Below are 25094 nucleotides of genomic sequence, written 5' to 3' on the forward strand. Positions count from 1 at the left end.
CAACACATTTACACTTGTCATTCAACCCCTACATATCTGTGAAGCCAAATCATTTTCCACCCACCCAACTGAGGTCAACAGTTTTCTTCTTTTTTAGTACATTTGTGGTTGCATTATGAATTCACAGCAGAAGGCTAGCGAAGAAGCTTTTAACGGAAAAATACAATGTGAAACTCACCTTTCGGACCCCAGATGGAACAATGTCTTGCAATATTGACACCCTGTTAGCAGAAGGTGTACGTTTTGAGGGGGCGACTGCATTTTGAAAAGGGTCCTACATCTGTGGTTTTTCAACAGGAAATGGAAGAAATGTTGAAACTGCTCACATGAGACCCCAACACGTTTGAATTCATGAGCAGAGGCTGCTGCACAGATTCAGTGATCAATTCTTATCTTAACCATTCTCGGGGCTTCAGTGAGCTGCCAAAGCTGTGTACTAAACACAGCTGCGGTGCACAGTGTGGTTAAATGGCTCTACTATGTGTCTGAATAAAAGACCCAAACAGTGGAGTAATTACTACATGTTCAGATTCATTCCAATGTGAGATATTATTGTGCTTCTGAGAAATGTGATAAAGATTTCCGCAAAGTCACTGAAGACATGAAAGTGAAATTCACGAATGAATCAAATTGAAGTTACTGTCTTTCTTCAGCTTTGTGCTAAATAAGTGGTACATTAAAGAGGATGAAATTGCCCTTTTTTCCCCAAAAATATTTAGAAATAAAATCAAGTAATATCTTTGCCTGAATGTAATGTGCAGCATTTTAGACTGTGCTTACTGTTGAGGTTCATCTGTGTCACTGTGATATGTATTAACATGAATTGCACCGACAAGCTGCAGCCACCGCCACCCTCCCTCCCGCCCCCACACACACACACACACACCCAAAGCTTCTCCTCAGCAGATCACTTTGCATCACCTGCACGGCATGGCTGCACTACATTCTGCATGTTGACATGTTTTACACCATGTTCACTGCAGCTCCCGTTCCTCCTTTTTTTTGTGTTTTTCCCTGGCTGCAGTTAGCAGCGTTAGGAAAATAGGAGCGACGGTGAAAGCAAGCCATTGTCGGCAAATGCTCTTTTCTATCTGGCATGACGCAAGCAGCCGCAGTCATTTCCACTGTGATTGTCGGGCACCATCAGAGAGCATCGATAACCCCTGCCAGGCCTTGGCACTGCCAACAGGTGCCGGCACTGCCAGCTACGTTGGCACCGAGGTAGCTGTGAAAACCCTCTGACATCCAGAAGGGCACAGATTTGCACTGAATGCACCACTGAATCAACACTGCTGATTATCAATTAACATATACCGTTTTGTATCACACAGAAAAGAGGGGAAAAATGGGTTTTGAAATACAGAAAGTCTGTTTAAAAATACTAGCCGTGTGCTGTTATAATCGGGTGGTGAATACAGATTTAGCTCTGTTCAAGGTGGGTTTTTACAAGCCTGTGCGGCTTTGTGTTGGGGAGATACAGTATGTAATTGTTCAGGAAAGATAGTGTGCATGTTGGCTATATTTGTATAGGAAACATACAAAATGACAGACTGGATGCTAAAATGCAACAAAAGACACCTCATACATAAATGTCAGGAGTCATAGCATTACACCGCAGATACATTTCTCTTTCTCTGTTTGTTTTACCACAGGAACTGTATGTTTTGACCAAAACTCATTTATCGCAACTATTACATCTGGCCTGCTGCTTTTTAAACCACATGTTTATATCTCATGAGGAATGAAATATTATGTCTATTTCATTTAAAGACAGCAATAAGCAACATACAAAGGGGGGAAAAATAAAATACAGTTTCAGAATCAGTGTTGGCTCAACATAGAGAAGCCTCTTCCTTTATTTACTGTGTCAGGCGAAGCCGGCGCCATCACTGACTGTACGTAGGTGTTGTGATGTCTTCATGCTCACCACTTGTGATGCTTCTAATGGGGATTAATACGATTATTTGGTTTACTAATACAAATTAGTCTGCGCATCCAGTCTGAGCGCACATAAATAGCATGAGGGTAAGCACTGTCACTGGTTTGACTTTGAGCTCTTTCTTCAAGTGTCTCCCACAATAAAAACACACACACAAACATAATAGTATTATTAAAGGCTGCAAAGGATTTAATAATCTGTTTGGGAACGTGTCAAAGCACGTCTGCATCAGTGTGGGCACAGATGAACCTCAGCGAGACAGAAGATGACATGTTCAGTGAAAAAAGGAAAGGAGGGTGGTGTACACTGGATGCCGTGCAAAACCAACAAGAAGTTAAATAAGTAGTAAAAAACATGAAATCAGTCTGTCTAAACAAAAGCCCTGAGTTTATGCAGAAGTAGATAGTATTTCATGAATAAACAAATGCAATTTTTATCCTGACTGTATTTGGAACAACGAAATAATTTCCCTCTATGGCATTTGTAAGTTTTTCTTATGTGAGGAAATGCTAATTACAGTATCCAGATTAACCAAAATCTTCTAGTAAAACAAAACACAAAAAGACTTCAAATCTGACGGTTACTAAGCGGCAACCCATTCTTCGCTAAGGTCTCACTTTGCTTATCCTTTTCTCAGAAATCCAATTGTCTGTTTGAGAGTAACAGCTTTCTTTTAAATGACTGATCTTCCTGCACAACTGTTGCACAAAAACACAGCCAAGGTTTCTATTACACTTAATATAGTATACACATATAACTGTATATTGAGCTGATGGTTGCGGTTTATTAATATTCCCTCATAAGATGTCTGAGGACCATGAAACATTGGTTAATCAGTTGTTACGAGGTAAGCACAGATAGACTAAATATTTCATAATGAACATATCCTCCAAATCAAATTAGTTTTGTGTTTTCCATTAGCCTCTCATACTGCTAGTGCAGCTTTCAATTACTAGTAAAATAAGGTGATTTCTGCATTTCTCATATGTCCGTGCTTCGGTGTGGGAGGAGGAAGAAAAGGGAGAAAGAAAGAACAAGGGGGATGTAATGAACTGAGAGTCGACTCCTAAGTGCTTAATTGTTTTATAATCACATGAAGTCGACAGAAATAGAAGCGGAGCGAGTGGTCTGCACCTAAGGTCTGCTGACAGGAAGGCCTAACGCCAATTGGCTTCAGTGGTTCTCCCATATCAGGACGTTTTTCCACCTAAGGTGATGTTTGAAAGACAATAACTGATCCGGTAACACCAGATCGCAACTCTCCGCTCTCGACACCCACCTTTACGATGTGTGGTGAGCACTGTACAAAATGCAACTCCCACACCCATGCACGCCGCACACAGAAACATGTACATCCGCTCAAGGTGGAACAAGGCCTCTTTGCAGGTTCCGGACCTGAGCGTGAACCCTGACTCTACAGCTGTCTTCAGTATCATGGGGTTCATGCTGAGCAAAACTAAAAGAAAGCCAGCTCAGTGTAGAATGATCTTCCTCACAGGAATCTGGATTAAAGATTTAAAACGGCACCTCTAAAAGGACCCTTCACCGCCTTGTTTAAAACCCCCTCTCTATCTCTTTATCAAATTATAAAACCAATCAGTCAAAGAACAATCAACGGGCAACAGAGCCAGGGCCGTTTTTGAATAAATAACTTTTCTGTCACCGCTTGTTTGACTCCGGTCATCACATGACAGAATAATTAAAGTCTAATTTCTGCCTCGTGGGTCGCAACAGAAATACAACTAACAGAATTGGAACTAAAAGCATGTTTGTGTGTGTGTAATAGATACTGAAGATGGATTTGTGGCACAGATTGAAGGGGTGAGAAAGGTTGCCACAACCTGCTGAATTTTCCTGACCTGGGGGAGAGGCGGTGAAGGGCACAGTATCCCGGCCTTGTGGGGAGTTCTTGGGAGTGTTAAAGAAATGAAGGCAGGGGATGGGATGGTGTTACTCGTCTCTGTGTGCGAGAAGTGGCGCTACGCTGAGATGAAAGGAGTGATGGGATGTGAGCATGTGGGGAAAACGGCTCTTAATATTGAGGCTCAAGCAGGAGTATTGAATAAGAGGTGCAGACTTAAGGATGTGCTTCTTTATCTACATATTTTTCTTTGCTTATTTTAATCCCTTGTCAAAGGATTCATCATCCATCCTCTGACGAACAAAACAGTTGATAAGGCAAGGGTGTGAGTGTGAGACACAGGCGGAGAATACAGTATCTGTTGAAATTGTTTCATTGGAGTATGTGGGTGGGTATTAACAACCTGATCTTAGCGGGATGCGCTTTCCTCTAAATCGCTCCCTTTTTTTCCTCCGAACAAAGGACTCAGAAAAACCTACACAGATTGGATAAAGACAAGCATCGGAATAAAAGACAATGAGTTTTTTTCCCTCTCAGGAAATAAAAAAACAAACAAACACATGATGAGACATGTAATAATGTGATTTGAATCGTGAAAACTTAGAGGTATATGCTTGCTTAAATTATATTTGCCATGGTAGCATGAAGCAAGCTAAATAACGGGAACAAAAAAAGAAATCTAACATAAGAGGGATGTCATTTTGCAAAAGCGTGACAAACCGACATGATGGACTTTGGGTATTTTATCTCCCGGGGAGGACACGCCAACGAAACGGGGCTGACTGTCAAGACCCAAAAAGAATGTGACGCTTTTATCAGTAAGCCAAGGAATCTGGATCAACAGTATGCAAAGCAAATGCCAGAAAAAAATGCAGTAAAACATGCTGGGACAACATTACCCTCAAACCCCCACTCTTTTTCATTTATATAAAGAACTTTCCAGATAATGACAAAATGAGCTTTAACTCCTGAATCACACACTAAGCACTCACCCAGGGTGGTATCTCTGTAGCTGTCGGGGGGGGGGCTTTCTTACATTTTTTGAGCCCTGGAATGCAGCGGTCCCTATCAACGCACCAACCTTTTCCTTTTCCAAACTAGTTGTAGCATGTCATAAAAAAAAAGGCTGGGAATCATTGTTATCTTTCTCCTCTATTAGCAATCATAACAGAGCTATTTCATAGAGAGGAGGGATGGGGGTGTGTGGAGGGGTGGAATCCCCAAAGAGCCACACATTAAAAAACGAGACAGGCCTCTTATTTACTGGCGACAGTCTAATAAATACATTTGCTGGCAGCTAAACAGGTATTTACTCTGCTCCCTACCACAGGTATAATTTCACTGTTTGCTGAGCTGTTATTTTGCTACAGAGATAATTATCGAGGTGGTAAAGAAAGACGATTAATGGTTTTAGCAGAGATATCAGTCTCAGCAAAGTGAGGCGCAGCCTCATTCTAAACTCCCAGTAAATACCCAGCAGTCGGGGGTTTTAATAATCTGCATTTTTTTGCTGCGAGAATTCAACGCACAACTCCAACACAAAGACAGCGTTAAATACTTAAAGGATTTTTTTTTGTGTGCGTGGCAACAAAACTTTCCATAGACCTTTTTAATTTCCCTGATTTAGAGCATAATTCAATTTGAAATCAAAGTGATGAAGCATTCTTGATATCATTATCAGAGCATACCGCACAGCAAAAACAACAAAAGAAATAACAACCTGTGCTCTCCAATGTGAACACTAATTGGTCTCTAAGGGTCGCAGGGCAAACTTTGTCATCCTTCGCTCTCATCTGACAACCTGCTCTTCAGCGTCTGTTAACCTCAGATTGAGCGAGAGCCCGGCACGACAACATGCATCCGCTCTATTGTACTTTACTAATCTGGTTAACACTGGAGGGGTACATGGTTTAACTGGTGATACACAGACCTCGCCGTCCCTCCTGTCCCACAGTTTACACAACGCCGACCTCACAACCTGAAGAGGCAATAACAGAAGGTTTTGACGCAAAGGTGCCACTGGGATTTAAAAGGAAAAGACAGCGAGAGAGGAAGCTGACAAGCTGATTTCCGGTTACTACACAGTACAGTACATGCAACTTGCACTAGTTTCGGTGAGTTGTAATGAAAACAAAACTAAACCGTGAGGGGAAAAAATACATCTTTAAGTTATAAGAACAAAAGCAGAAAGAGGGAAACACTTCGGTGTTTTCCGTGTTCTCTTCCTAATTGTAAATCATAGTAAGGTTACTGTAAGAACCGTGAACATGACAAAACACACTCAAAGGAATTAATTTCACACTAATAAGCTACGACAGATGTTTATGCTTTACTGCTGGATGTGTGTGACCTGGCATCCGCACACTGATTCTTATCATTGCTGCCAAACAAGTTTATGTACAGGCGTTTTTACCTAACAGACTGACACGCTGTTGTGGATATGTAAGTGTAAACATTTTGGTGCTACTTTTAAAAACCACAAACTGATGGAAAAGGGTGGTTCTAATAAAGGCTGAGCCGAGGAGTGAAACCGAGAAGTTCTGTTTTAATGTTCACAAGGTGCCGTTGAGGCTTTGTCTGAGAACTTTTACAAGAACCGATTCATCGCAGCCTGACACAGGAAAAGGGCTTTGTGTCACTGCTGTAAAAATGCACTGACCAGATAAGCCACAGCACCTTGAACGGCCTTAGATCTGAAAAGATAAAAAGAAGAAACACACCGGTGCTCTGCCATAACCTGCTTTTTTCCATGCAGAGGTGCCTTGCTGGACCTCGTGATCGCACGTAAGCAAAGCACACAACCCGAAACCAAACATCGTGATAATAAACAACCGGGGACACAGGAGGCTGAAGATCATTCCAGGATAATAACCCTTTAATTATCTGATCAAGTTTCCTATTTAATGCAAATTGTTACACAAAAGGTCATTGTGATTTTCTTTGATCATTTTCATAGAGCTTCTGGGCTAAATGAACAAATATAATCTTTACAGATGTACCTACAATATTAATTCTAGTCTATTTAAGAAGAGTGTTTGTGCTTATATCTACATATAAATAGTACAAGTGAAATCCACTGGCCATGCTGGTGTGTGCAGTCAGCTATTTTCTGAAGGAGCAAAGAGTGAAACCTTTAAAAACCTGTAAACCGCAACACACCAGTGCCCACGCAGTTTTAAGCTGGCAATACATCTTCTCATAACTGCTCTGCCTCTATCTCTCTCACACACACACACACACACACACACACACACACACACACATACACACGTCTGGTTACCTGAAATTACTTTATCAGCACTGACAAAAGCCACAAGGCAGACCATGCAGCATTACTACACCATCTCTGTATCATCACTTCTATCTGACTGCCTCACAACAAGTCATGCAGGGAGAAATACAAGTATTAACTGTTTGTTTGCCTTTTTTTTTTACCCTGTCAGACACAGCCAGTGGAGTGTCTTTTTGAGAGTTACACAAAGTGCTTCATGCTAGCAATAAAAGTGTTGAAGCAAGTTGACACGTAATTAAATAGTAAGTATGTGGAAAGAATAAATGAAGTGTCTCTAATGGCCTAATAAAAAGTAGTAAAAGTAGATGGGTAGTTGGGCTGCAATAGCTTCAGCATTTCTAAAAGACATGTCAGCGGTTTGGTAACAACTGTAGTTTGTCAACACTTCGTCATGATGAGTAAAAAGAGAAAAATTTGAAACGAGTTGTGACAAACAGGATGCATAAAATAATAATCTGAAAAAAGAACAATACGTTTAAGGTATGTTCTTTTTACAACTCAAGATCAGTGGTTGCTAAAGTCATCAGGTCAGCAGCAGCATCACTTATTGCTCCTCTGCTGCGCGCAGAATAAGTTGTTAAATGAATAACAGGAGATGGATTTACTTAACCCCGCGAATATCACGAGTGCTTCGCTTATTCGTGCAGAAATACAGGCCTGTTTCTTCACATTTAGAATTAGAAGGCAAAAAAAGTTCTAATGCGTGCGTTTGTATTTACCATTAAGGATTACATTCATATTCTTGTTTCCCCCCCCCCCTTCTTTATAAAATATTAAATCCTAGCAGCCACTCTTGGTTGGTGTGGGTTTTAAGTGATTTGGCAGATAGGTCTGAAATAGCTTTTAATTCATTTACAACCGCGTCGTTTATCCTTCTTATTCCGTGGAGATTAACCTTATTTTTACAAGTCGTGCGATAAAACAAATATGGTTTAAAACATATGCAGAAAATGTGCTGATACACTCGACATGCACGTGAAAGAATGACAGCATAGACACATTTAGCAGTGCACACTGTGGGACCGTACCTTAGAAGTCAGTCGCCCAACCTCTTGTTTTCCATCAAAAGTTGAGCAACCTCTTGTCACTGCTCCACGATGAGCGATCCAAAAATAGGCAACTGCTATGTGGGAGGAAAAACTGTTTTTAAAAAGTCAAAAGTCCTATGGTTGAGGAGGGGGGAGTCGTGTTGTAGAAACCGCACAGGCGGAGGTTGAAGTTGAGGAGCGCACACGGCGGATGGAGCGCAGAAATGTGAGCAGCGGAGGTGAAGTAGAGGAGAGGAGAGTAGCGGCATGTGAGGAGGGCTGCTTTGAGAGGGTGGCAGGTAAACGAACCGCCCCTCCCCGTTTCTGATGCTCAAATCGATGATTTGCCAGCTGTGGCGCAGCTTGTCTCATTGCCCCACTTTGGTTTTTACAGCCGCTCCTCTCCGACGCGCTGCTCTCCGGGGACACAGAGAGAGAGAGCGCGAGAGAGAGCGGAAGAAAGAGAGAGCGAGAGAGAGAGGGGGGAGAAGTCAGTGCCAGGAGAGCTCTCACACTCATTCATTTTCATATTTACACGCCACATGTTTGCATGTCAAGAAGAAGAAGAAGAAGAAGAAGGGGGTAAAAAGTCTGGTAAATAGCCGTTTGCGCGCAGCGGCGTGCGTTTTGTTCCGTATAGAGTCAGAGCCTGTTGTTTTAACAGCGGAGGGCAACCTGCCAGCTCCCCGCACACCTGAGCGGAATATGAAACCATAAAGCACGCTATAGTCTGCCATACATCAGATGCTCTTACAAACATTAAATAGCTGTTTATTAACATGAGATGATTTGTTTAAAGCTGCATGAAAAAGTTTTCAAGAATAATTAAGTTTGAACAATGCTGATGAGGGAGTCTGTTTTCTTGCTGTTGCCGAAAGAAATTCAATTTTTCCATTAATTTTCTCCAATTGAAACAAGGCTTTTACTGGGAAATAATTATTATTATGACTTTTTGCCAGTGAACATTTTTAATTCATCATAATTGAATTGACTCACTTTTATTATAGCTGTTGCTTCTTTTCTGATGGAACCCTAACTCACACACGTAAAGCCTCTCAATCACATTTAAAAATCCAACAGCGGGCCTATGGAGAAAAAATACGCTTAAGGAAGGCAAATGTGTAAAATAAATCAAATATAATAAAAAAATATTAAATAAGAATTACGTGGAGAACAGCATAATGAGATGTTTTTCTTTATTTTTTGGATGTGTTTAAGAACACAGCCTGAAGCAGTATCAGCGGAGGCAGAGGACACTGACAGATAACGGAGAAAGCTTTTATTTCGTCCTCAGTGTCGAAATGCATTTGTGGTAATTTCATTGATTTTCAGCTGTAACTATGTTGACTGCTGTCTTCAAAATTCCCAAGATAAGACTCCTATTATTTCTTGCCAACATCTGAAATTAGAATGGAAAAAATCTCAAGTTCCAGAGAGTGGTAAATTAAATTAAATAGTCTTAATGAACAACATTTTACAGTAAATGAAGGGAGGATAAGAAACGTCTCTCCATGGTAATTCTTGTTAATACACTTCTTAATGTTGTACATTCATGTTTCCTGCAATATATTTGAAATAAGAAAAAAAAAAAGAAATAGCTCCATGCTTGGATGAACATTCTCCTTCACCCATTATGTTAGATTTTAACATGTCAGTGTAAATCATGTGTGTGTGAGCAGCTCCTACACATGTGAGTCTACATTGTGAGAGTGTGTGTGTGCACCATATACTGTATTGAAGGTTGAATGCACATTTTTGTATTTGTATCGTGCTTTTTTTCTCCTTTCATGTTCACTCTTTCACACATTTATATTCATTTGGTGTGTGTGCTTTTGTTTGTGTCAGAAAATGATTGACAGTTTGCATATGCACACAGGCTAACTGCTCTGCACTAGCAGGTGTGCAGGAGCCCACAGGTAATGCAGCTGTTTACTTACAATGTGAATGCGTTTTTCTTACCACGTTTAGCATAAATAACACACTGATCCATTTACATTTACACTTCATTTACACATCCCATTGAAAATAGAATTAACGGGGGAAAAAAGAGCCGGGAAAAGCCAACACAAGACAGACAAGGTGAGAGCCTTTAAGAAAAAGGTTTTAGTCTCACAAATGTTTAAATATTTCTGATTATCTGCAGTTATTTTATCAGAGAAGACACAGAAGGTCCTTATCGTAAGCTGATACATGAAAATACTTCTCAGAAAAGTTCTTTTGTTGTGGTTTTGTGACTTTTGAAACATCTGAGATCTGCATTTTAAAAAAAAAGAGTGAGAAAAAATAAATCACACACCCTCACACACACAATCTCTGCATATGATTCACACCAGCTCTCTCCTGGGAGAGTAAATGGGAATAGAAAAGTTCCAGTAAAGAGATTCAAATGTGCTTTTTGCATAATTATAAATTCATGCTAAGTTAGGGATGTTTTCATCATTACGGACAACAGCTGGTGATTTCAATGCAGACTGTGTTTTATCCAACAGTTCATGTTGCTGCTTTCGAAGCCCACATGTGTTGCAGTTGTCATGTTTACCACAAGGGGGACCGGTGAGTCCCATCTTAAAGTGGGTAGAGGTAGAGAAATGAATAGGAGGGCAGCTACTGATGACCCCTTTCTATTAGACACATTTTATTCTTTGGATTCCAGCTACCTGTGCCAATATTTGGGATTGTCTAGATTGAAAAATCAGCAAACCCTGACCTCTGAATTCAAACACAGAGAAGAATATTAGTGAGGACTCGTTAGTGGGAGCTGTGGAAGCATTCCAAAAGCATTAATGCGAATGAACAATGAGCATCTATGTTGCTGAAGCATAAAGAGGGCACGTGTAAAGCACAATAAAAGAGAACCAAATGTGTGTGAAGTGTAAACAAATCAAAGCAGACCTTGAGATGAGACGTTTCAATCTTTCACACTTTTCTTTTCTCTGAAAACAATAAACAGCACTTTGAAAATTACAAGGGTTATACACCCCAGAATTAATCTTTCCAACCCATAACTAAATAGAGAGACACTGTTGCCTCTCCATCAAGCGGGTATGTTTTAATTACAGGATATTGACTACTGAAAGTAATTTGTCTCAGAAAGATGCCCAAGAGCTAAAAGACAGACGTCTCATCTAAATCTGGAATGCTCAGCCACTTTTTTGAGCTCTAGTTTTGTGGTTAGCCTTTGCAGTGTTCTTCAGTAGCTCTTTTATAATTGCTCAACTTTTAAAGATTAACAAGGATTCCTGAGGAGACCGACACTTGTCTGCTGGCTTTATTCGGGATAAGCACTGGATTTTGGGATTTTTTTCCCCCTCTGATCACCTCAGCAGAAATTTAAGTGTGGATGTCTCTGGCTTTACTCCTCACTTTTCTACTCAGCACCTCTTTGATATTTATAAAGAAGTACTCCACCTCTCGATTGAAACACTATTAATTCTAATTTGCGTGCTACCAAGGAAGACATTGAGATGAGAGACAATCAGAACAATAAAAGCTGACCCACAGCGGAGCCTTCGAAGCGCACACGCCTCCAGATGTTAATGGGATGTCAGTCAGCTGGGCGAAAGAAAAACAGGCTAGAAGTGTAATTAGTGTCGGGTTTGAACTCTACCATCAGCTGTGGCAGCTTAATGTCACTTTACACATTACTAGATGTGGGGAGCATCAGCTTAACATGGATGGCAGCTGCCCAGATGTTGGCGGAATCTCTTAATAGAAAGTTTCACATGTCAGATATACTGAGGTGTTTCTGATCACCTGTCAATCAAACTATGAGGGCCGCACTGTTGTGTTGTTTCCAAATGACAAACATCTGCTAAATCCAGATCCTTATATCTTGACCAAAAACACATCCTATAATCAGTTGGTTTAACAAGAAACATTTTTTTTAAAGAGCAAGTTTGATGAAACCTGCATATTAATTTGTATCACATAGTGTAAAATACGACTTTTTGAACCCCAGGAGGGAAATTAAGAAAGTCTACCATTTTTTATTTTGATGATATGTTTCAACTGGTCGTGAAAAAAGCAGTCCTCAAATTAAAGTTTTAATTGATTTTTCTTGTGGTTAATTTTGAAAGGCAGAAACTCTTCCCTTGATGTAATGATTTCTCTTACCCGTAGTAATTTCCCTCTGAAAGAGCCCTCTAAAATAAATAAGAAATTGTCACTAAGCGAGTACGCACTAAACTAACTGAAGTTTATACAGAACTACATGCATCACAACGGCCATGACCATCATGCTATGTTTACTTCAATGGAAATGTCTGTTCTGCTCTCACTTTATTGTATTGGGTTTTTTAAATCTCCAAATCAAGCAATTTAAATCTTAATATTGTGAATTGATGAAGTATATCTATAAAAATCATTCAAAGCCTTGAGTTTCACTGTTAGCTTTCTGGTGTTAACCTTATAATAACATTCTTTTTTAATGAACATGTAGAGCACATTCAACACTCACATTTTCTGTCATGGTAAGATGATGTGAGTGACTGTTTGAGATGTGACACTACAACTACTACAGAGAAAAGGTCTTGTAAGACTTTGACATCCATCCATTTTACAAGTTGTAACCTCCAGTGTTTAACCTCCGGCTTGTTTGTGTCAAGCCTACAAATATGGTTAGATTTCAGGCACATCAAACACTACATAGCCATTGGAACCGCTTCAATAACAGGACTCTGTGTTTGACATGCATCTCAACGCAGCGCCGCCGCCACAGTGAGACACCTTATCTCCTGGAGAGTCTATTAGCTGTGCTTAATTAAACAAATGTGATTAGACTGATCCAAACTCACACAACTGAATACCCAGTAAGGATTCAGTCATGAGAGGCGGATGCAGAGAGAAAGTAGAGTCACGCATGGCTTGGCTTTATTAATAGCGCTCATTACACATTAACTTAGACTTTGTCATGCTGTAGAGTTAACGTGTGAGTAATGTGTGCGGGCAACAACGTTTCACGTCCACTTCTGAAGTTTGTCAATCACAGTTTAAGGGTGACTGTCAAAAAAAATGAAGCTCGGAGTATCAGGATAAACCTGATAAGAAATAACAGTCTGGTTAATGCTAATTTAGTGCAGATATGTGGGTGGGATTTAGCTACGGCTGTCATGGCTGGGTAACCAGGTGGAGAGCAACAGGGAAATTTCACTAACTTGTAAAAGATGAATCATTGACAGAGGGATATGACAGAGAAACTAAAGTAACTGTATGTGCTACTAATTTAGGGGGATTTTAACTCTGAGTCATTTCAATTTACCATCAAGTGTAAACTCTTTCTGTCAAGACCTATAACTTGCTACGCAGAAGTACTTAGTTGAGGAATGAAAAAGCAGAAACTCAGTTAAAGTTTGAACTTCCTCTGCCCTCTGCGTCTCCTGAATTTGATTGTGCACTCATTACTCAATCATGGTCAACCTACAGCGGACATCGAGGGCAGGGCTATTTAAAACAATGGACTGTCTATGTCTGCGTAAACCGAGGGGTTCTGCCGAGCCACCGCACGTAATATGGCTCTGGTATGTCATATGGTTAATGCTAATTTAAAATAACGACATCTTCAATATTTTGTTTAAGAAGTTCAGGCAACAGTTCTCTAACGGTGGTTCATTATAACTTTTGGGAAAATAGCTGAATCCTCTTATTGTCCACTATTTAAAGAGATTCGTTTATTTATATACAGTCATTATAATATAGTCATAGTCATTATAAACAAATACAGAGAAGCCTTATTTTATTACGTTTTGGGATTTTATTTGATCAGTATCATAATCAATTTTTGTGTTGCTTTTTTTTTAGAAGAATTCTTCACTCAAAGTCCTTACAGTATATATCCCAAACATCGATTTCCCCCTTTAACAGTGACTGTCTAATCATAGCTTACAAACCATATAGGCACAGCTGGCCGATACAGCTTTAGATTGATCCACAATAGCAGGGTTCAGCGCCTAGTCCTCATGTTCTTCACCAAGTCCATCACCAACTGCTTCACTGAAATTAAATCACGGACTCAAGCCAACTTCCTTAAAGTCAACTTTGATGCATCTGACATGATCATGATCGATTCCAAGTTACTCACTAAAATTCCACACAACTTTTGCCTCACCATTAATAACTCAACTATGTCTCCCTCTCAACACATCTTCAATCCCTTCTATTTAACAAAAGTGTGAGATTAAAGTATAGATAGCAGGAACATGTAGACATGTTTGTAGCTTCAAGGTAGTTGGTAACCTCTGCAACAGAGTAGAATCGGCCTGCCTTTAGAACATGCATGCAGCACTTAAACCTCAGTTTGGAAGGTGTGAATACATACAGCTCCGGCTACAATTACGAGACCCTGCAGCATGATAAGTTTCTCCGGTTTTACTATTTAAAGGTTTGTCTTTGAGTTAAATGATTTTATTTGTATTTTTATTGTATTCTATAAACTACTGACAACATTTCTGTGTTGGAATTCAACCGACACTGGAATGGCTGCCATACATGTAGAGATTGAGATTTAAGAACAATTTGGAGTGGTCTCTTAATTTTTTCCGGGGCTGTATGTCTGTTAGTGTTTTGGGGGTATCAGTAAAATTGTATCAGCAGTATGAATCCGCTTTCAAAAACCTATATTAGTCAATATCAAGGAACACATTCCAAAATGATGTACCAACCTTTTAACCCCTGTTTCTAGCAGCATGCGTGTGTTTGGTTTAGCTTAAATTTAGTGGTGCACATTTTGGGGGGAAATTTCAAAAAGTTGCCAAATTAGAAAGAATAGAAAAATACATTTTGTATGACAACCCATGGACAAAGTAAAGATGGAAATATTGAGGTTATTAGGAGATAGTGATGCGTTTTATAATAAAGAGCCAAGAAGGAGGGATGTATTTACACTAGTTGTTTTACATTGAAGAACCATGTCATGGAATCCCACATAATTATATAGACCAGGCAGGCATAGTGTAACCGTGAAACATTTGTAGGCACTGGGGCAGACTTGTGTCAAGTGAAAGCAAGAGTGCATACAGTATGTGTTTGTGTGTGTGTGTGTGTGTGTGTGTGTGTGTGTGTGTGTGTGTGTGTGTGTGTGTGTGTGTGTGTGTGTGTGTGTGTGTGTGTGTGTGTGTGTGTGTGTGTGTGTGTGTGTGTGTGTTTCTTGAGGGATTCTGTCTGTCAGGACTGACTCACTACTTTGCAAACAAGTTGAAGCTTCATTGGAAACATCAAAAAACTGAAGATTAAGACTTTGGTTCAATTACATTTCTGTCTAAATAAGAGATACTTTAAAGACACAGCTTAGATATTAGAGTTAGGTGTAAAATGTATATGTATACAAATGTAATATATAGTTATTTTGATATGTAGAATAATATCTTCGCCATATAAGTCTAATATATTTACTTACAATGGTGTTTTCAATCTGGGAAGCAGTTACATTTGAACGTTTGTTTCATTTCAGTCATATTCAGTCAATAAATGCTAGGGTTGTTTTGTCCACAGCTTCGGTAACAGTTGCAACAGTGTGCAATAAAATTGTACTCTGAATTTATGCACAGGTGTCTTTAATTCAATGAACAATGAACTAATCTCACCTAACCCATTTAGCCAAGCTTTGCAAAAAAAATTTATACAGAATTAAAAATTATTCTGGTAACAGTGGTATCAAAAAAGTCATGTTCGCTAAAAGGGAAATGTGCATAAGAGGCTTAAAGGCATTTTAATTCTTAATGGTGATGTGATGGATGCACAAGCACAACATGGAATTGCAGGCCTGGTTAAGAGCAGATAGAGGCCCGTTAAGAGATAGCCACAATCATCCTCTGTGTGCCATGTCCATGAAAGGAACGTGAGACAGATGTTAACATAGTGCGTTGATTTAGAGTCAGTTAGTGTGAGAAAATATAGTTGGAACTTTCTATTTAAAAAGGTGCAATGTGTACCATAAGGCCAGAATTTTTGTAAAAAAACAAATAAAGAATATCATCAGAATGTAAAGAGGTTACAGGGTAGGAGTTGTATGTATTGTATTGCCGAGATATAAATGAGTATACTAACTGTCGAGCGTCAGCCCGCCCTGGCTTGTGAAACCATTTGTACCATACCGAGGGAGTCACTGTGGCGCCAGTCTGCACTCAGTCAAGACAAAGTAGTAGATTAATTTTCATTCAATATATCCAGGTCCTATGCGTGTTTAATAGTTTATCTAAAGTTAGAAAAAAAAAACCCTCCAAGCTAACACATCCGCTAATTGAAGTTATACAAGATACAAAGAAAGAGTGAAATGCTGCCCCCCTGTTTATTGGAGCAGGAGGAACGGTACCACACATTGCACATTTTATCTACCGTACAGCTTCAAAGGCATGGATCCTACATTTTCTATACTGCAACTATGGAGGGTTTTTAATTGCCTTTGTAGTGAAACTCTTTGCCCTCTGTTCATACCACAGGCAAGTCTCAAATCCAATTTGACTTCAGAAATCCTTATAAAAGTGTTTTCATACAGTGAGTAACACTAACCATATTAACTAAACTGATCCACGTAAGTTTGACTCCAAGAGAGAATACCGATGGCTTAAATAACGCAACCCCAAAAATGTTTAGACTAAGCATGGTATTTTTTTTTTTTTTTACTGCACACAATGACACTGCCTCGTTTTAGAGCCTGCATGGAAGTGTCACTGGATCATCCGTCAATCCTGAGACATCTCCATACCGTCGCGATGCATCACTTCATTTCTAAGAATCACTCATACAGTAAACCTCTAATCCAGCTCGCACTCTCAAGTTGCCTGACAGCAGCTTAGCCACTCTGCCATCCAGCGTAACACAGCGGGTGTGGAGAAGCCCTCAAGGGTGAGATATCCTCCGCCCCCCCCTCCACCTCCTCCCCAATTGCCCCCGGTGACAGTGACAGAAGTCTGTAATTGCCACCTCGTCAGACGGCTTCATTAAGACGAGCATTGTCTCCGCAGCTGAACGGCGGTGGATAGGGAAGAGAGGAGTGCGAGTCGAGGAGAGGAGAGAGCCCACAATGCAATTACTGCATCGCTGTGACAGGTGGGGCCTCCAATGCTCTGCGTCGGTGGGGCCCTGATGCATGTTGGTGAGCCGCTGCGGGCTCGCATCATTTTTCACCCCCCCTGTCATTAGTTGGTAATGATTGGATTATTTTGCAGATGAATCGCAATATATGTCTTGCTCACAAACATTTCCTGGCTGTATTAATCAAAACCATCAAGGCAGAGCAGTCAGAGCGAATAAAAAAAACAACACGTCTAGATTAAAAATTACCGTAATCTTTCATCAGTGTGTCTTTAACCCTTCGTTTGGGGGGGTTGTGTTGTAGTATGTGCCATCATTTATTAATATATTTCAAATTTTGACAGTCATAATGAGTTTTTAAATATTAAACATTTCTGATAATATTTCGGGTTCATAGACCATTTCTAGATATTCAGTTTATACTGGATGATTGTAGCATACAATATACATAACAACGCTTAGTATTTACAGTTGCATGCACATTCAAAACAATTATGAGGTGTAAACATCGGTGTTGCCTGATGTGGTGTTTGAGCAGGTTATTAACAGCTGATGTGAATGGCCTAATCAATGTAGCCATATGCATAATATTGTAAAAAAAAAAAAAAGCTAAAACAATACCAATAAAATATGTTTAGATATTTAAAGTTGCCATTGAACACAATGTCAAAGGGGGTTTCAGGAAACACTTTACACTTGACCTGTGAGTAACAGTTGACCTAGATGACCTGTACAGAGGACCCAGTTTCAGGTTTGATATTATGCTTCAGATATTTTGCAAAGGTTACCCGGATTATAATTGGTCAGTGAAACTTTTTATTTATTTATTGTAAATTAGGTGACTGAAACCTTTGATGCCTTTTATATTGGGTAATTATTTTCTGAACCCTAATGTTTCACTAGTAATTAGATCAAGTAAACCCTCTTATTTCTGCTATGAAACACGTTATGTGTGAAAGCAGTTGCCTGACTTGCTCTTGTTCAGTCCACCCCCAGCGAAACACATTCCTTTCATTCATCGAAATTCCACATGATTGAAAATGCCCTCGGTGGAAACATATCATAGCCATCCAATGCTCTTGGACGACTCCCATTGGGCGGTTCGGCCCATGCCAAGCGTCTAGGTTGGCCGAGAGCCTCCAGGGAGGCCAGGGCTTATGTCTCCATGGGCCAGTAAGCCTACAGGCCCCGTAGCCCTGGGAAATGTAGCAAATCAGGGGAGCACCTTGGCAGTGGTGCACCCCCTCCCCTTAGCCTTAGGACTGTCGTAGCTAAAAGACGGCTAATGGTGGCCAACTGTGCAGCGAGTGGGTCTGGGGTGTTGAGAAAGCGTGTCTGTAGGTTCATCTGGATTGGCGTCGATAAGGATGTGTGCTCTTCGTCCTCTGCCTATCACTGCCATGCACAGGGTGGGAGCCGAGTGTGACGCGTTTATGTTTGTGTGTGTGTGTGTTGTGCATTTGTACAGCAGTGGCACAATGATGAGGGACTGGCAGACCATCTCCAGAATGCCAGCAGTGAGTGATGCCACACCAGACATTCCTTTCAGAGGAAGCGGCTGCGTGGTCAGCACCATGCCAGCTTCCACAGGCCCTCAGGAATAAACCCCCCCCCCTTTCTTTAAGCAAAGACCATGGCAGTGATGGCACGAGCTTCCAACGGATGTGTGGAACTGTGCAAACGGGAAAAAGTGAAAGGATGTGCTTGGTCTCAACTTTTTTTGTTTCATTTTAAATGTGCTGCAGCTTGGTTTTTCATTTGACTTTGAGGAAACAAATGATCTTACATGCATACTACAGACTTCAAGGAATACTTAAGATTTGGAGGACACGTACATCAGATATTAGTGAACTCTGTAAACAGTGTTGCCAATATGTTATGTTCAGCGCAGTCCAGGAAACGTTTCTGATGAAATCTTATTGACTTTTAAAAATGAAGGGGTGGACACACATTACATCAGTTGGAACAATTACCGCTTTGATTTGGTGACAGAGCTTTCTCAGTAGTTGCACCAGCATTTCGTTAATTAATAGAGCAAGAGATGTAACATAAAACAAAGGCTCATGACTGGAACCCATGGCATGCATCTCACCGGGCCACGCGACACACCTGCTTATTGACCTTTCACTTTTTTAAAGTTTCTGATTCAGCCGTATGCATGTTGCATGGATTGTTACTTTTGACCCAATTCGAAACAGACTCTTGGAAGACCTACCCAAACTGTGAGTGAGAAACCTAAGGAGACCCCAGGATAATTTTATCCGACCTAAAGTGCAGTCGACCTGAGCAGACCCTAACACAGAGACACCAACATAGTAGCAGCATAATGCTTTAACAGCCCTCACTAATAAATGGGCGTCATATAAACTGATTCAAAAAGGACTTCCATATACTACAATAAATAAGAAACCGTATCATAGGAACGTGTAGGCTCTCTAACAACTACAGTATATATGACCATATTTAACGATGTTTTTTCATGACTGGGAGTGGGAACATCCAATGCGTATGGGTTATAACTGCAATCAGTGAGCAAAAATAAAAAAGCAAAATGCACAGCGCTTATAGATCACACACAAGTTTTCTCATGCTATAAACTATCCAGATCCAGTGTTTTCTCACCTCCTTGTAAAGCAAACTGAAACAGGCATTATTAATAATGTCAGTCTTGGGGCCTGGGGGCCTGCCTTGTGTGAGATTCTAACCGTACTGATCTTGTTGTTCAGTGCTATGCTTACTTAGTTGTTCATAATGTTTTTTTGTGGTCGTCAATATTCAAACAGTGATGGAATTTGGGGGAAATTCCATTGTGAGTGTTTAGTCTTAGTAGAGATTTTAATAATCTTCAGCTGGCTTTAGCGATTCATTAAAATATTTGGTATGCTTCTGCAGCAGATCTATGTTATTATCTGAAAGGGGCGTCGTGTTTAGTATTCAACACTTCATACACGGTTATACAAAAATGAGTCCATCCAATAAAACAAGTCTATCAAAGCCAGCTTATTCACAGGGTCGATTCTTCCTTCCATGTATTTGCTGTAAAAGTCAAATTCCCTTAAAAAAATAATAACTGAAAATCCACACAGCAGATCATGCTCTCTTCCTGTCAGACGAGCCTCTCGTATCTCAAATTATTTCAGAGGTTAGGGGGGTATTCAATCGCCAGAGCCCCTTGTGCTCCACCAGGGCTTAAGTGATGACACAGAATGATTATAGCACAGTTAAATACCTGGTCTAATGAGCCAATTAGCCCTATTGACATCCATGGCTGTCTCAGAGGTGGAGCGAGTACCACGAACATGCTCCTTAATCAGAACCGATAACACCATTTAGCCTTCAAACGTTAATCCTGACTCCCGGGCTCTCTCTGGAATCCACTGTGATTTCTCTGTACTCACGCTGAGAAACTTCACGCCTGATTCATTTTCAATTCCACTCTTCCTGCACAGTTATAACTTCGCTGTGGTTTTACAACCATTATGACTGGTGAGTTTTGATATGATTTTTTAAAAAAGATTTCTGCAGAGACGATCCCTTTTCATTTTCTTTTGCACTGATAATGTTAACATGTATTTTCAAACCATAATTAACTAAGCTTTTTTATTATTCAAAATATTTGACAGATGTTAAAGCAGACAGTGGAAAACCTTTATTCTCGGATGATTTCCGTTTGAACTACAAAAAAACGAAACTGAAAAAGTGGTTACAAGAGCTTCAGGTAAATTTGAAGCATTTCATTATAAACACGTGCCACAACAAAGACACCGAAAGACGTTTTAGCAGTGGGCAGTGATTGAGTCACACTGATGTGAATGTTTTGATATTATTCTAGTAACTGTAAAATAAATTATGCATCCTCAGCCTTTCAGCACCGTGAGAATATCTCAACCTGTGCATATGAAACCCTTTTCGTTTCTCTGGGGTGTTGCACAGGTTAATCTCACAATGTGTGACAAGAAAGGTATTTTGACCAAGAGGCAAAAAAAATTCCTTCCAGCTCTCTTACAAAAGTTTACCTAAAAAGATTTAAATGTCATATTCGAGGAAACAGGTTGGTTTTTTTATTGAGCGCAGACAGGATGCACGGGCTGAGTAATCTTCAGTTTGACAGGGAATACACGGAACATCTTCTGTGTCTTTGTGGTTGAAGGAAAGCGAGAAAATGAGAACAACTGAGGTGAAAGTCGGCTGCCTATCGGCTCATGCTCTCTTCTGAAGAGCAAACATCAAGGTCAGTTACACAAACACACACATGCCAACGTCCTACCACATAAGCCGAGACAAGTGTCAAAAGTGCTTGCAAACACTTGAATTTTGGGCATTTATATTTGCCACAATTGCACAAAACCCACAACCCCCTCTTAATGTAACCTCACTGTTAAACATCTACACACACACACACACACACACACACACACACACACACACAACCTTTAAATTGTCCCATATACTCCCACACTTTCTCGTTGTTTCTCTGTCTCTGGTTTTCTCTCTTTTACACACACGCGTGCACGCGCATGCACACACACACACACACACACACACACACACACACACACACACACACACACACACACACACACACACAACCTAACCTTCTATTTTGGACAATTTCAATCAAAGACATGTATCCGAAATACACACAATATTCAAAATGTTTCAAAAACTATCCTCCTTTGTTGGAATTTTTGGCAACTTTTCAAAAATCTAAAAATTTTCACTTTTTAAAAATACTTTGAGTAAAGTCTTCAAATTCCAAAATAGTTTCCAAATTCCTAAAACGTACTTGTTTAAATTAGAAAAATGTCCTCACTTTTCAAAAACCTCCTCATTTAAATTGTTTCTTCACTTCACACACATGCCATCCTTTTCAAAAGTATCCTCATTTTACAAAAATCACTCTTTAAAAAAGCAACTTGGTCTTCTCAAAGATAAAAGTACATGACACACACACAGATGTGCACGCACACACCAGTCTAAATATGCAAAGGTGTTATTTTCTAAAAATGACGCCAAGTCTCTCAGGTCTCAATCGGTTCTTCAGTAAATCTGGTGTCCAGATGGTGAAAGAGGGAGACATCAGACTGCCGTCCCCAAAGAAACAGCTCCACAGAGCAGCGTATTCGATGTGAATCTCTTATCCGCGGTCGTCCCTGTGGACTGGCAGAAGTGTCTACGGGGCCACGTCTGCCTGCTTCTGCAAGTGGCCACAGGGGAGGGCCAATTAGCAGTTCCCATGGAGAGGCGCTGTGGCCTTAATAAGAGACGGAGGGAGTAGGAGAATCAATTAAACCTGCGCTGACCCCCAGAAACAACATGGGAAGAGCCTTCTCTCCACAGACGCTCTGAAATGAGACAGCAGAATGATGGGCTGGATCTTTACTCATGTTGCGCTGAATTTGTCAAAATAACTGAGAAGTCGAGATAAAAGTGGAAGTTTTAGGGAAAAGGATAAACAATGATTTGAAATGTTCTTGCTTTCGAATAATTCCTCATCTTTTTATCAGAAAAAAGTCCTTTGCCTCACTTCTCAAAAAACATTCTCACTTTTTGAAAAGGTCCTTACTTGTAAAAACAAAATTATCTGCACTTTCCAAACATGTTCCCACTTTCCAATAATGTCCTTACTTTTTTCAGAAAAGGTCATTCATTTCCAAACATGTCCTCACTTCTCAAAAAATATTCTAACTTTTAAAAATGTCCTCACTTCTTAAACATGTCAGACTTTCCAAACAAATGACTTTTGGTTTCTGAAAAATATCCTCACTTTTGAAAAAATCACCACTTCTTGAAAATCGTCCTTAAATGTCTCAACTTTCCAAATTGTTCTTCACTGCCCAAATATTTTCCCATTCCTTGAAAATTATCTCACTTAAATGTCTACACATTCCAAAAAGTACACTAAACTACTATCTTAAGAAAGTGAAGTTGGTGATTTGATGTTTATGTCCAAATCATGTAGGTTATGATTCAAAATAAATGCCCCATTTATTTCTTTTTTAAGCGTTTACAGTTTACAAATGGTGAACAAACAGCTTCTGACATAATGTCTATTTTGTCATGGTGGACCTCAAAATATCTGTGGAATTTCAAATATCACACTGATAGCAACACTTTTCAGACGGTAATCTGCTCCAGACGGGGCTGAAAGTAGAAGCTTTTGTTTGTTAAAAACAAAAAAGGTTGGAATGGAGGAAGTTGATGTAGGACAGAAAATGTGTAGATATGCATTGCATTGTGGGTAGCTTCCTCTCATTTATACTCTGGGAGCTGTCAACAAGAAAGCAGCATAGGCACCTCAGGAGGGAGGAGAGGATAATGAAAAGTTTGATTATCTGAGTTGCACTCTGTTTTCGACAATAATTCATAGCAGAAATTAAATTCTGCATACAGTTCTCTTAATTTGACTTTAATTAAACAATACTCTATAAATGGTGCTTTCAATGACCAAATGTTCCCATGTAGCCCGGCACTGTGTCCCCAGCCATTAAGACTGATATAAAGTTGGTCTCGGGGGGCCGGACTGGAGTCTGATTTGCAGGAATGACAGCTGATGACTTCAAAAAGTTAATTAACTTTTCAATTAGGACTGCATCTGACACTGCAGTAGTGTCTGCTGTAGAGCAACTAGACTGCTGTTCAGGGAGGAACAGCCTTGTAAAATAGATGGATGCTCTCCAGCATTTCTGAGCACTTGAATAAGGGTTTGTAATGTGAGCATGTGGCATTAAAGTGATTGTTTATTCATTTTAATTTTGTGATTAGATCGTTGTCATCATTTGAGGGGGATGTGTTTGTAAGATAGATGGGAGTCAATTTTACAAAAATGTTTACAACTTTTTCATATAAAGTTTCTTGATATTTTTGGGATATTTTGTAAAATGTGTCGTTTGAAAACAGCTTTGAATTCATATTTTACTATTAATCATTTTAAGCATTAATATTCTTTTTAAAAAAGGTTTATTTTCAAAGTTTTAGTTAAAATGTCAATGATTAAATTAAAGTAAACAAGCAGTAGACACTTTTCTCCCTCTATTTATTTTAGAAGTATTTGGGTCACCTATCATATGTTTGTTGCACCTGCCCTCATCCACATCATCTTGCTTGTGAGGTAATGTACTCCTTTATACTTCAGAAACATCCATTTGTGCGTCCTCCAGGACATTAGATCCAATATCCTCACCATTTGCTTCCAGCCTCTCTCTTCTTGAATGCAATGTTTTCAATTAGCGTATGATTCCTCAATTTTCGGCTAATATTAAGCGCGTGCCAGCTCTAATTGAAGTGGCTGGGTGAATGTGTGCACTGACGTGGGGACAATGTGCTAGCGCGGCGCTAGTCATTAGCCCGACAGTGGCTTACACCTGGGGTTCATTCAGAGCACGGGTCAGAGGGCACAGGAATTTGTACGATAATTATTGACAAGCAGATGTTATAAAATCATTTATGTTAATGCAATCATAATAAATGGGCTTTGTGTAGCCGGGCAGATGAGCGGAGGGGGAGAAAGTTTATGCGAGAAGGAGAAAAAGGAAGGACATTTACACCAAGCTGCTGGAGTGATTACATTACAGCCTGTTTAGACTATTGAAAAATGTATGGAGGCAAGAACACCTGCATTTTACACAAACGCACACACACAAATTCGAACTTTGAATCAGAAAGAAGAGAAATTAAAGCTGCAATACTGTGATAAAGTTGTTGTCTTTGTTGCCTGAAATTTCAGCATAATAAAAATGATTGAAGAAATGGTTTAGAGAAGACACATTAAGATCTTCAGAAGCATGATGTTATGTTGTGTCCCAAAAATATCCCTTTCCTTATTTCTCCAGACACACAGCCTGACTTTAAATGTATGTTTAGGTATTTTGCTGCTGCTTTTGATCACAACGCCGCCATTTCATTATAAAAATAACCTCTATCCCCAGCATAAGAAGGCTCCTCACA

The 25094-nt window shown here is 39.9% G+C and overlaps 1 protein-coding gene across 3 annotated transcripts in view; it reads right to left on the minus strand.

Moving 5' to 3' along the window:
- The window catches only part of satb1b (SATB homeobox 1b), a 55754-nt gene extending 47263 nt beyond the window's left edge, over window positions 1–8491 (minus strand). Inside the window, exon 1 of one of the 3 annotated variants that reach the window (XM_063879849.1) lies at window positions 8121–8491. The gene's annotated coding sequence lies outside the window, so the exon portion shown is untranslated. The remainder of the gene's footprint in view (window positions 1–8120) is intronic. The other 2 variants (XM_063879852.1, XM_063879851.1) reach the window with 2 other exon arrangements.
- Between the last annotated feature and the right edge of the window lie 16603 nt (window positions 8492–25094).

Source organism: Eleginops maclovinus, chromosome 3 (genome assembly GCF_036324505.1).
Source record: "Eleginops maclovinus isolate JMC-PN-2008 ecotype Puerto Natales chromosome 3, JC_Emac_rtc_rv5, whole genome shotgun sequence".
Classification (NCBI taxonomy): Eukaryota; Metazoa; Chordata; class Actinopteri; order Perciformes; family Eleginopidae; genus Eleginops; species Eleginops maclovinus.